Genomic DNA, 9,662 nt, shown 5'->3' on the forward strand with positions numbered 1-9,662 from the left:
TTGCAGATGTTGGAGTTTTTGGACAGCTTCCAGATGACATCAAGGTGATATCTCATGGCGAACTATGGAGGCGGGCCAGATCCGTGGCGCATAGCCGAAATGAGTGAGACACTAGGGCGGATGTACCGACCTGGGGACGGATCCGCCCCACTGCTATCTGGGGAACTGGATGATGACCTGCCGGTGTCTCCCTTCTTCTCTTCTTCCGAGGCGGTGAACGGTATCGACCAGTGTTTCCATGGATGAAGCCCACTGCGGTGTGATTCTGGACAAGATACTGATGATTACGTCTCGGATCTCTTCGTTGTCTTTTTCTTTCAGGCCTTGTATTTTGTCTGTATCTGCGCGCATCATGCGCCGATCTCATCCTCTGAGCTGCACGGCTGTGGGTCATACAGCAGGAAGGCAGACGAGAGGGAGAGGGAGACGAGCAGAGCCACATCAAACTGTGAAATAAAGAGTTTATTACGACCAAACCAGAGTTGGTGATTGTTGGAAAGACTAACGACGACAGTATTGGTGAGTTTTATTTTGTTTCTGTCCAGTTTGAATGAAGTGTTTTAAGACGCTCCACCACTAGAACAGCTGATCTCAACATAAAGAAACACACGTGGATGATGACGCAGTGAACTCAGCTACAGAGCTACTGTACTAATGTGCTGAGTGGAGGGGGAGGGTTTATTGTACTCGGTTAAAGTACAGGTCAATCTTGCCTCATGTGAAAACGCCCTTAATCTTGTTTGACTTAACTTTATAAGTAAACTTCGGGGCTTTCTAGCTAAATCAATTTTGTTGTTTGTGGGATTTTTTAAAGCCAAAAACAGAACTATTGGATCAAATGCTCGATGAAACTATGTGATAGCTCGTGTTATCATGCTTTCGACTTTGGCTGTCTTCGGTAAGTATCCTATCGTTCAACGAAGTACTGTAATGCTAAACTTAGTTATTAAGCCGACGTGACACGTGTTGTGCAGACTCGTATATAAGTTAATGTTAGATTGATGGATGTTTATTATCAGTCCTTTCGGAAATGAATCATGAGCCATACAACAAACAAACAATGCAACACTGTAAAGCACAAATTATTTACGAGCCCTATAGTCAGAGATTGTGTCGCCTCCATACCGTCTGTCTTCTACCCTTATCAGCCTCTAACAGCAAGTATGAAGGTGCTACATTAAAACAGTGAAACTAACGTTACTGTTTCTTTAACAGGGTATATTGCTGCACTCATGCACCAGCGATGTGCTGTCTTCCTAAAGAATATAAAACAAGGGACGGGGAATGCTGTCCTATGTGTCACGAAGGTAAATTATAACTCTAGCCTCGTCTTTCTGGAGTGATCTGCAGTGTTAGTGTCTACAGTTCAGGAAGATGGCGGTGTCACGGGTTGTCATCATGGATGCATGAGGGGAACATTGGCTGTATTCGAAACCTTAACTGTGTTAAGAGAACCATGACAGTGAAAACAGTTTGGTGTTTGAAAACAGGAACTTGGGATTTGTTTGAACCAGTTTGAACCAGTGGAAGTCACAAGTCTCTGAGACTTGTGAAAGAGAAGAAAGCTTGTTTTACATTACTAGATATGTTTAAGTTAATTAGAGATAGCCCTGTTTTCATGTATGCATTCTATTTTCATTTTCATTTTTGTACCAACCTGAGGCAGAACATTTTGATGAATAAGACATGTAGATAGATAGATAGATAGATAGATAGATAGATAGATAGATAGATAGTATCTTTATTCATCCCGAGGGAAATTCAAGTTTACAGCATCACAGTTCCATAGTGCAAAAACATGATAGTAAAAAGGCAATAAAAAAGTTAGTAGTACAAAGTACAAAAAAATATACCAGATATAAAAATAAAAGGAGATGAAGAAAACTGTTAAAAGTGAATATAGTGCAGAAGAGACTGTTATAAGTGAGTATAGTGCATTATTATCTGTCCTGCAGACCGTCCTCCTTTGTCCCATATGCCTTGTTTGTTTGTACTTGTCATGTTCTCAATATAAAAAAACTCAGTGGAAGTAACGTTACCCATATTAACCATCAGTAACCTTATACCTATCTCATGCTCGACAGGAATTCCCACTAATGTGAAGCAAAGACGTTAGAACACAAACCATGGAACCAGGCTGAACACACATTTATGCTAAATCTGGGCTAGAGAGGCGTAGTCCCCTTCCAGTGGACCCCATGGGACCTTATTTTAGATAAAATATGTACAGTGGTCAACAGTGAGAGACAAGTATTTATTTTATCCTTTTTGAATTACACCATGAATCACACATATGATATCTGTCAATTTAAAAGATAATTTTGCAAGTCAAGAAAGTCTCAGTTTGTCGTAGTATCGTTTAGTTTTGTGTGAAACCGTTCAGAGAACTACATCTCTCGTCTCGCACAATATACATAACCAACACTAGCTACCTAGCTGACTTAGCTATGTTCCATGCACAAATGAAACGTTAGCCTATCTGATGTGTTTTATCCAGAGACTCCTGCTCTTTTTATCAGCCGGGAAGAAAAAGAAGGATCAGACCCGTTGCTGGTGTGAGTTCATCCTAGTAAGAAACACACAGGCATCGTAGCTGAAGCTACGATGCCTGTGTGTTTCCCAACACTTTTGGGTCTGCCGTCTTTTCTGATTACATATTTTCACAGTGTGATACTTCAACAGTTTTACAAAAAAGAGTGATTTTATTGACTTGCGAAATTATCTTTTAAATCGACAAACATCATCTGTGTGATTCATGGCGCTATTCAAACGGGATCAAAAAATGTATTTGTCTCTCGCTGTTGACTATCGTACATATTTGTTCCTAAATAAGGTCCCATGGTGGTCCACTGGAAGGGGCGTGACTTCTCCTCTCTATTAGTAGCATTTCTATTTTCTCTCAACGGCTCTCAACATGGCGACAGAAAGACGCAGCTTGCAGCTAACAGTGCTAACAACGCTAACAACGCTAAACAGTGCAAACAATGGCGAAAGTGCTGACAGAGACAGGGTTTTCGCCAGTGAAGCCCGGCGGCCTGCCGAACCTAGGTTGACTCCCCGCCGGGCCTAAGCATCGGGGAATTATTTATTTTTAAAATGTCTTTTAAACAAAAATGTATTATACACATAGCAAACTCGTTTAAGGAATAATTCATTGCGTGGGTTGTGTGATTAACGTTAGCAAGTGTCTGTATGCGGTCGAGAGAGCGACAGACAGAGAGAGCGAGGGAGCGTGTGACGGACTGACGGCGAGTACGGCAGTAATGTTATAGCTGTGAGCGTAGCAGTGCATTTTCATACACTGGCCCAATAAAGACCTGAAACACGATTGTTACTGACTCTATCAGATACAGTTTCTTATCTTCTGCTTTTGTAATTGTTACTTCCCATCATGTCTTGGTGATCTCGAGACGCTGACAGTGTGTTTTTGTGTTGAACAGGTTCCGTTGTTCGAAGAGACTGCACACAGCAGTCAGGCATACAGCAGTCAGGCACACTGTGCAGCCGCTGTGTGAATGGGACTTATATGAACCAACCCAATGGCCTGACTAAATGTTTCTTCTGCACCTCCTGTGATCAAGGTATGTCCACAATGAACTGATTAACATTTCTGTTTTTCAGCCTCCAAATTCAGTTTGATTCTGACGAATGAGGTAATGTGGAAAAGGTTTGATCGAATTAAGATACTGGGCAAAAATTTAAACGTATAAAACAAATTGCAATAAATAAAAATATATTGCAGCCCTGCTAATGGATGCAGTTTGATACAAAATAAATAATGTGATAATGTACTGCTATGTTGGCAGCCTGTTTGCTGAAAAGTGAGCCCTAATAATTTAGGAAAAGTCCTTACAGGTTGTGTTGTAAACAGGTATGTGCTTTATATGGAGCCTTGAGTGCACCACAGGGACATAATAGATTTTCACAGAGTTTAATTGTAAATAATATAATATACCTTATTGACCAATAAAAAAGCGATATAAATAAATAAATTAAAACATAATTTAAATAGCATGTTCTGAAGCTCCAAGTAAAAAATAAAACAATGTATCATTATATTTCTCTCTTAATAATCAATAATTCAATTTCATAATGTAATTGCAATTGCAGTTTACATTTTGTGATTGATTTCATTTGAAAGTTGCACTCTTTCATTTTAAGATGTGTAAGTGAGCGAACAACCTAAAAACTCACAGAGCAGCTACAGGAGCTCTGATTGGCCAGCTCCTATGTGTTGGTCAGGAGTTTGGCCAATCAGAGCTCCTGCTGCAGCTCTGTGGGTTGGATTTCATTCAATTTGTCCTTGGTTGCAGTCGACTAAGTAGCACATAATCACAGTAGTTCTCCCACATGCTCGGCACAGGGAAGAAGATTCAGTAGGTTGCAATATGCAACCTCACCGCTAGATGCCGCCAAATCCTACACACTGGCCCTTTAAGCTTGCATAAAATGTATAAATGTATGTTTAACAAACAATATAATGACTATTTTTCTGTTTGCTTTTAGGTCATGGTGTCTTTGTCCAACAGGAGTGCACAGCCACAACTGACACAATTTGTGATGTTTTAAGTGGCTATTTCTGCAAAGATTTGACGGACGGTGCAGGATGTAGTTTACCAAAAAAACATTCTCCATGTGCACCTGGTCACAGGATTAAAGAACCTGGTAAGAAAAATTCAAGTCAGACTAGTCTGACAGTGAGTATGTTTACATGAACACTACTATCCTGGTTTGGCACATAGTGTAGCCTGGTTATTCAGCTCTATGTTTAAATGGTACTTACATTATCCAACTTTCTGAGCCTCAGCGACAGTTCAGAACTTCAGACACGTCTTTGACTCCTCCAAATCGAGGAGATTTGTCATTTCTGTGCCAGTTTGGTTGGCCTGGACTGCTGCATTTACCACACTGCTGTATTTAACCTTTCCTTCTGATCATCAAAAATGGAAGACAAGAGTGACAATACAGTTTGTATGTGTACCTGTGTCAGATTTTGACTTTTACTTCAGCATGCAGACATCATTACATCATCACATCAAGTATCATCATATTTTTTACTCTATAACTTGAAAGTGTCTCCTCTATAGTGCCTGCTCTATAACATATTCAGGTTTCTGAAACCAGGATATGATGACCTGGGCCCGTGTTTATCAGGCGTCTCAGTAACCCTCCTGAAAGTTGACCTAGGACTAAAAGTATTCATATCTCAGGACTGATTTCCTGCACTGACATGTTTGGTACACTCATATCATAACTGGGATACTAGTGTGCATGTTAAACCACTCAATGAAGACACTGAGTTGAGTCTGATAAATGATGGATCTTCACCAGATGTTGGGTTCCCGTGTTATTAATCTCACTTTTGTCTGTTTCTCTAAGGAACCAGCAGAACTGATACAGTGTGTGAACTTTGTCAGCCAGGCCATTTTTCCCAGGATGGCCTGAATTGCACGGCTTGGACTAGGTAAGACATTGTTTGTACAGTAATTACTCAAAAAAGTAGGGTTTTCCTGCCCTGTAGCACAACATGTTGATTGTTGATCATTTCCATCCACAGGAGATTCAAACATTGCCAATCCCCCAGTCTTATTTCATCTGATCTTTCAATAGACTTTTTTTGAAAGTGTTACTTTAAATATTGATTTGTTTTTAATTAGTGTGACATTACCCACTTTGTACTTTTAACATTATGATGACACTTCAAATGACTTTTCATTTGAAACACACAAAGTATTAAAGTTATCGTTCATTTCTCTTTTCCGACAGTTGCTCAGAAACCCAAGTAGAGATCAAAGAAGGAAGCAACAGCAGTGATGTTGTCTGTGGAGCTGCTTCAAGAGAGCGTTTCTATTATATACCTTTTATTATGGCCACGCTATTATCATTAGCACTTGTGATCGCAGGTTAGTGCTTGTTCTGAATCTCTAATTTGACCTAATATATAACATCATTTCCACACATTTTTTCCCCCTCATTGCCTTCAGTGACTGGTCACTAATGGTTTTAGCTAATATGTTTCTTGCTTTTGGATTTTGGATTTCAGGCACACTGTCTCAGAAAAACAGGTACGTTGGCCTAGTTTATTTATCCTAAATAAATATTTTTTAAGTTCTCCGTATACAATTGTGTCTCAAATGTTTTCACACAACGGGCTGCACTGCATGAAATTCTACACAAAAATGTTCTAATGTCTTATTTAATTTGTCTTTTTCCCCACCTATATATCAATCAAAAAAATGTATTTGCCACCTGAAATTAGTTAAGGTACAACTCCATTGAAATGCAATTCCGTTAGCTTGCCTTCAATTTGTGCATTATTCACCATAAAGCAAACGGCTCCTTCTTTTCTTCCTGCCAGAGACCTCTGCTCAGTCACATTGGCCCACAGAAAGAGACTCGCCAGGCTGAATGACGCCGTCCGGCACTTCGGGATCCAGCTGTCCAGACCAGAGCCAGCATGAACTCAGTCACATGATCCTGGAGTCCTTATTTCAGTCCTGTGGATTTGTATTTTACACACACAGAGTTTTGAGAAAAACTTTCCACCAGCCTGATGAAAATCCAGAAACAACCAAAGGCATCATGTCTACACATGTATGTACATTCGTGGACGCCATATCTCAGGAATTTCTTCAAATTTGGTGTAAACTTGGATTCAAGAATGAACTGATTGGATTTTGGTGGGGAAAGTTCAATGTCTAACAGGATAAAATGTTGAAGTGATGACATGTTGGACAGACGTGGATATAAACTGCATCTTGACTGGTTGGTGGAGGCATACAAGCGCAAGGTGGTAATTGCAGTTATTTTTACAATCAATTATCACGCCCATTACATACACTTTCAACATAATTTATCATTGTTTTTAATTAACTACTGATTTTTCAATTAAATGAAATATTATGAACTTTGTTTTACTTAAATTCAATGGTAACTTGTTAATATCAAACCATTTCTTTAAGGCTTTTAATTCCCTTTCCGCTGTATTGAGGAGCTGTTCCAAACTTTTGCCGGAGCCGAACACAGCACTAGCTAAGCATAACAATTGTGCATTTTGTGATAAAAGCAACAAATTGGTCACCACTATAAGTTTATATAATTTGACCTAATATACAGTATAACATCTGTAGCGAGATTGGTGCGTGCCACTCTGGGAAGCATCTTATCTCGTCTTGCATCTACTGGGAAGAGAAAAACACATTCTTGTGTCCAGGAAGATTTGGTCACTGACAGATGTTTCAATTTGTTGTGCTAGGGGGCTGTAAACTCGGCTATCGACCATCGAGTGTCGATTTTGACATTATCCAGGGAAGATAATACAATTGTATTACTCTGGGAGAATTCTCTCCCCGTTTAAATCAACAAGAACTGTCAACCCTTTCTGACTCCAAAGGAACATTGGTAACCCTTTCCCATTTACCAAATGAACCCCCTCCTCAACTATGAATCTGCGATGGAGCAACATAGACACCTAGTTTTCATCTGTGGTAATGTGCACATTGTATGTTTACCAATAATTAACTTGTGTAAAAGTCATCATGTGTTAGACTAAGTATTGACCTCTTTATTGTATAATCATTAATGGTGTTGGAATACATCTGTAATGCTTTTATCAGTGATGATCACTAGATGTAATATCTTAAGTTTAAAGTTATTGAGAATGGGTAATAACTTGAACTAAGAATTACATTTTGACAATTTTGATACTAATGTTTGTTCAGAATATTAGTGGTTAGATAGCTTTTTGATGTGTGTCTGTCTTGTGCAAAGTAAGGAACTCTAAAATTAGTGAGGAGGGAACTTTGATTTTACACCTGTAAGATTTATGAAACCACAATCACCATATTAAAACCCCCTCTAAAAATAAAGTCTTCAGTTTGATACCTTTGACATAGATCTTTAACAACATTTGTCATTTCAGTAATCAGATTTTTGTTTTGGTGATAGTTATTATACCCATATATATTTCCTAAGATCAGAAAGTGATCATTAACTTCAAAGACAAAATACCCAGTAACCAGAAGAATCCTTCTTAGTGGTTACCACCTTCCCAGGAAAGTTATTTAAGAGTATGGTGACACCTGCTGACCTATTTGTACCATGGCTAAATAGTATTTTGTCTCCCCACTGGTTTGACCAAAACGTTTCATCTGTGTCATTAGAGTGAGTTTATTGAAGAAGATGACATTGTGCTTTTTAATTTTTACAGAACAAGAAAGTTGATTTCCTTTCTTTAGAATCTCTTAAACCCCTAGCATTAAGTGATACAAAAGAGAACATCGAATTAAAGGAAAACATACAAAGAACAGAATAAAAAAATAAGAAAGAAGTAACAATAAGTTTAAGGAGGTATGTTTGTTCGTTTTTAAATGAGCGTTATGAACAAGCCCCTATCTAAGAGGAATTTATACAGTAAATTTATACAGTAAATGACATCTATAATCAACCAATGTCAAACATTAAACATTTTCTTTGAAGTGCACATCTTCATATGAACGGAGGAAGGTCATTAAATAGTCTAGTGTAAACTTAACTTAAAATAATCTCCCCCTCCCATTGATCACTGAGAACATTTTAAAGTTGAACAAGTTTTTTTTTTTTCTTTCTTTCCTTTTTTAAATACAATGCAGAATATATACTTCACCTGCAAAGTGTACACGTTTCAGACACCGGAGTTGTAAATATTAATATACACCTCCTGGGGTGAGACTCTCAAAGATCTGAGAGCATGAAATAAGTGACATGTTGTTACCTTTATCTGATCTAGTCTGGAGTAACCCTGTTACCATTGATATAGCCCACATGGCCTTTGTAGTAGATATTCTTCCCTGCCGCTCTGTCTTGCTCCATCTTTGGCCTCTCTGTCGGCTTTGCAGGAGTCCTGTTTGAGGTGGATTCCGATATCTTTGCAGATGTTGGAGTTTTTGGACAGCTTCCAGATGACATCAAGGTGATATCTCATGGCGAACTATGGAGGCGGGCCAGATCCGTGGCGCATAGCCGAAATGAGTGAGACACTAGGGCGGATGTACCGACCTGGGGACGGATCCGCCCCACTGCTATCTGGGGAACTGGATGATGACCTGCCGGTGTCTCCCTTCTTCTCTTCTTCCGAGGCGGTGAACGGTATCGACCAGTGTTTCCATGGATGAAGCCCACTGCGGTGTGATTCTGGACAAGATACTGATGATTACGTCTCGGATCTCTTCGTTGTCTTTTTCTTTCAGGCCTTGTATTTTGTCTGTATCTGCGCGCATCATGCGCCGATCTCATCCTCTGAGCTGCACGGCTGTGGGTCATACAGCAGGAAGGCAGACGAGAGGGAGAGGGAGACGAGCAGAGCCACATCAAACTGTGAAATAAAGAGTTTATTACGACCAAACCAGAGTTGGTGATTGTTGGAAAGACTAACGACGACAGTATTGGTGAGTTTTATTTTGTTTCTGTCCAGTTTGAATGAAGTGTTTTAAGACGCTCCACCACTAGAACAGCTGATCTCAACATAAAGAAACACACGTGGATGATGACGCAGTGAACTCAGCTACAGAGCTACTGTACTAATGTGCTGAGTGGAGGGGGAGGGTTTATTGTACTCGGTTAAAGTACAGGTCAATCTTGCCTCATGTGAAAACGCCCTTAATCTTGTTTGACTTAACTTTATA

At 39.5% G+C, this 9,662-nt stretch overlaps 1 pseudogene; it reads left to right on the forward strand.

Annotated features, from left to right (window-relative positions):
* The first annotated feature begins 839 nt into the window (after positions 1-839).
* Positions 840-7,246, forward strand: LOC119490378 (annotated as a pseudogene).
* Positions 7,247-9,662: the final 2,416 nt, after the last annotated feature.

This window comes from Sebastes umbrosus, chromosome 6 (genome assembly GCF_015220745.1).
Source record: "Sebastes umbrosus isolate fSebUmb1 chromosome 6, fSebUmb1.pri, whole genome shotgun sequence".
Classification (NCBI taxonomy): Eukaryota; Metazoa; Chordata; class Actinopteri; order Perciformes; family Sebastidae; genus Sebastes; species Sebastes umbrosus.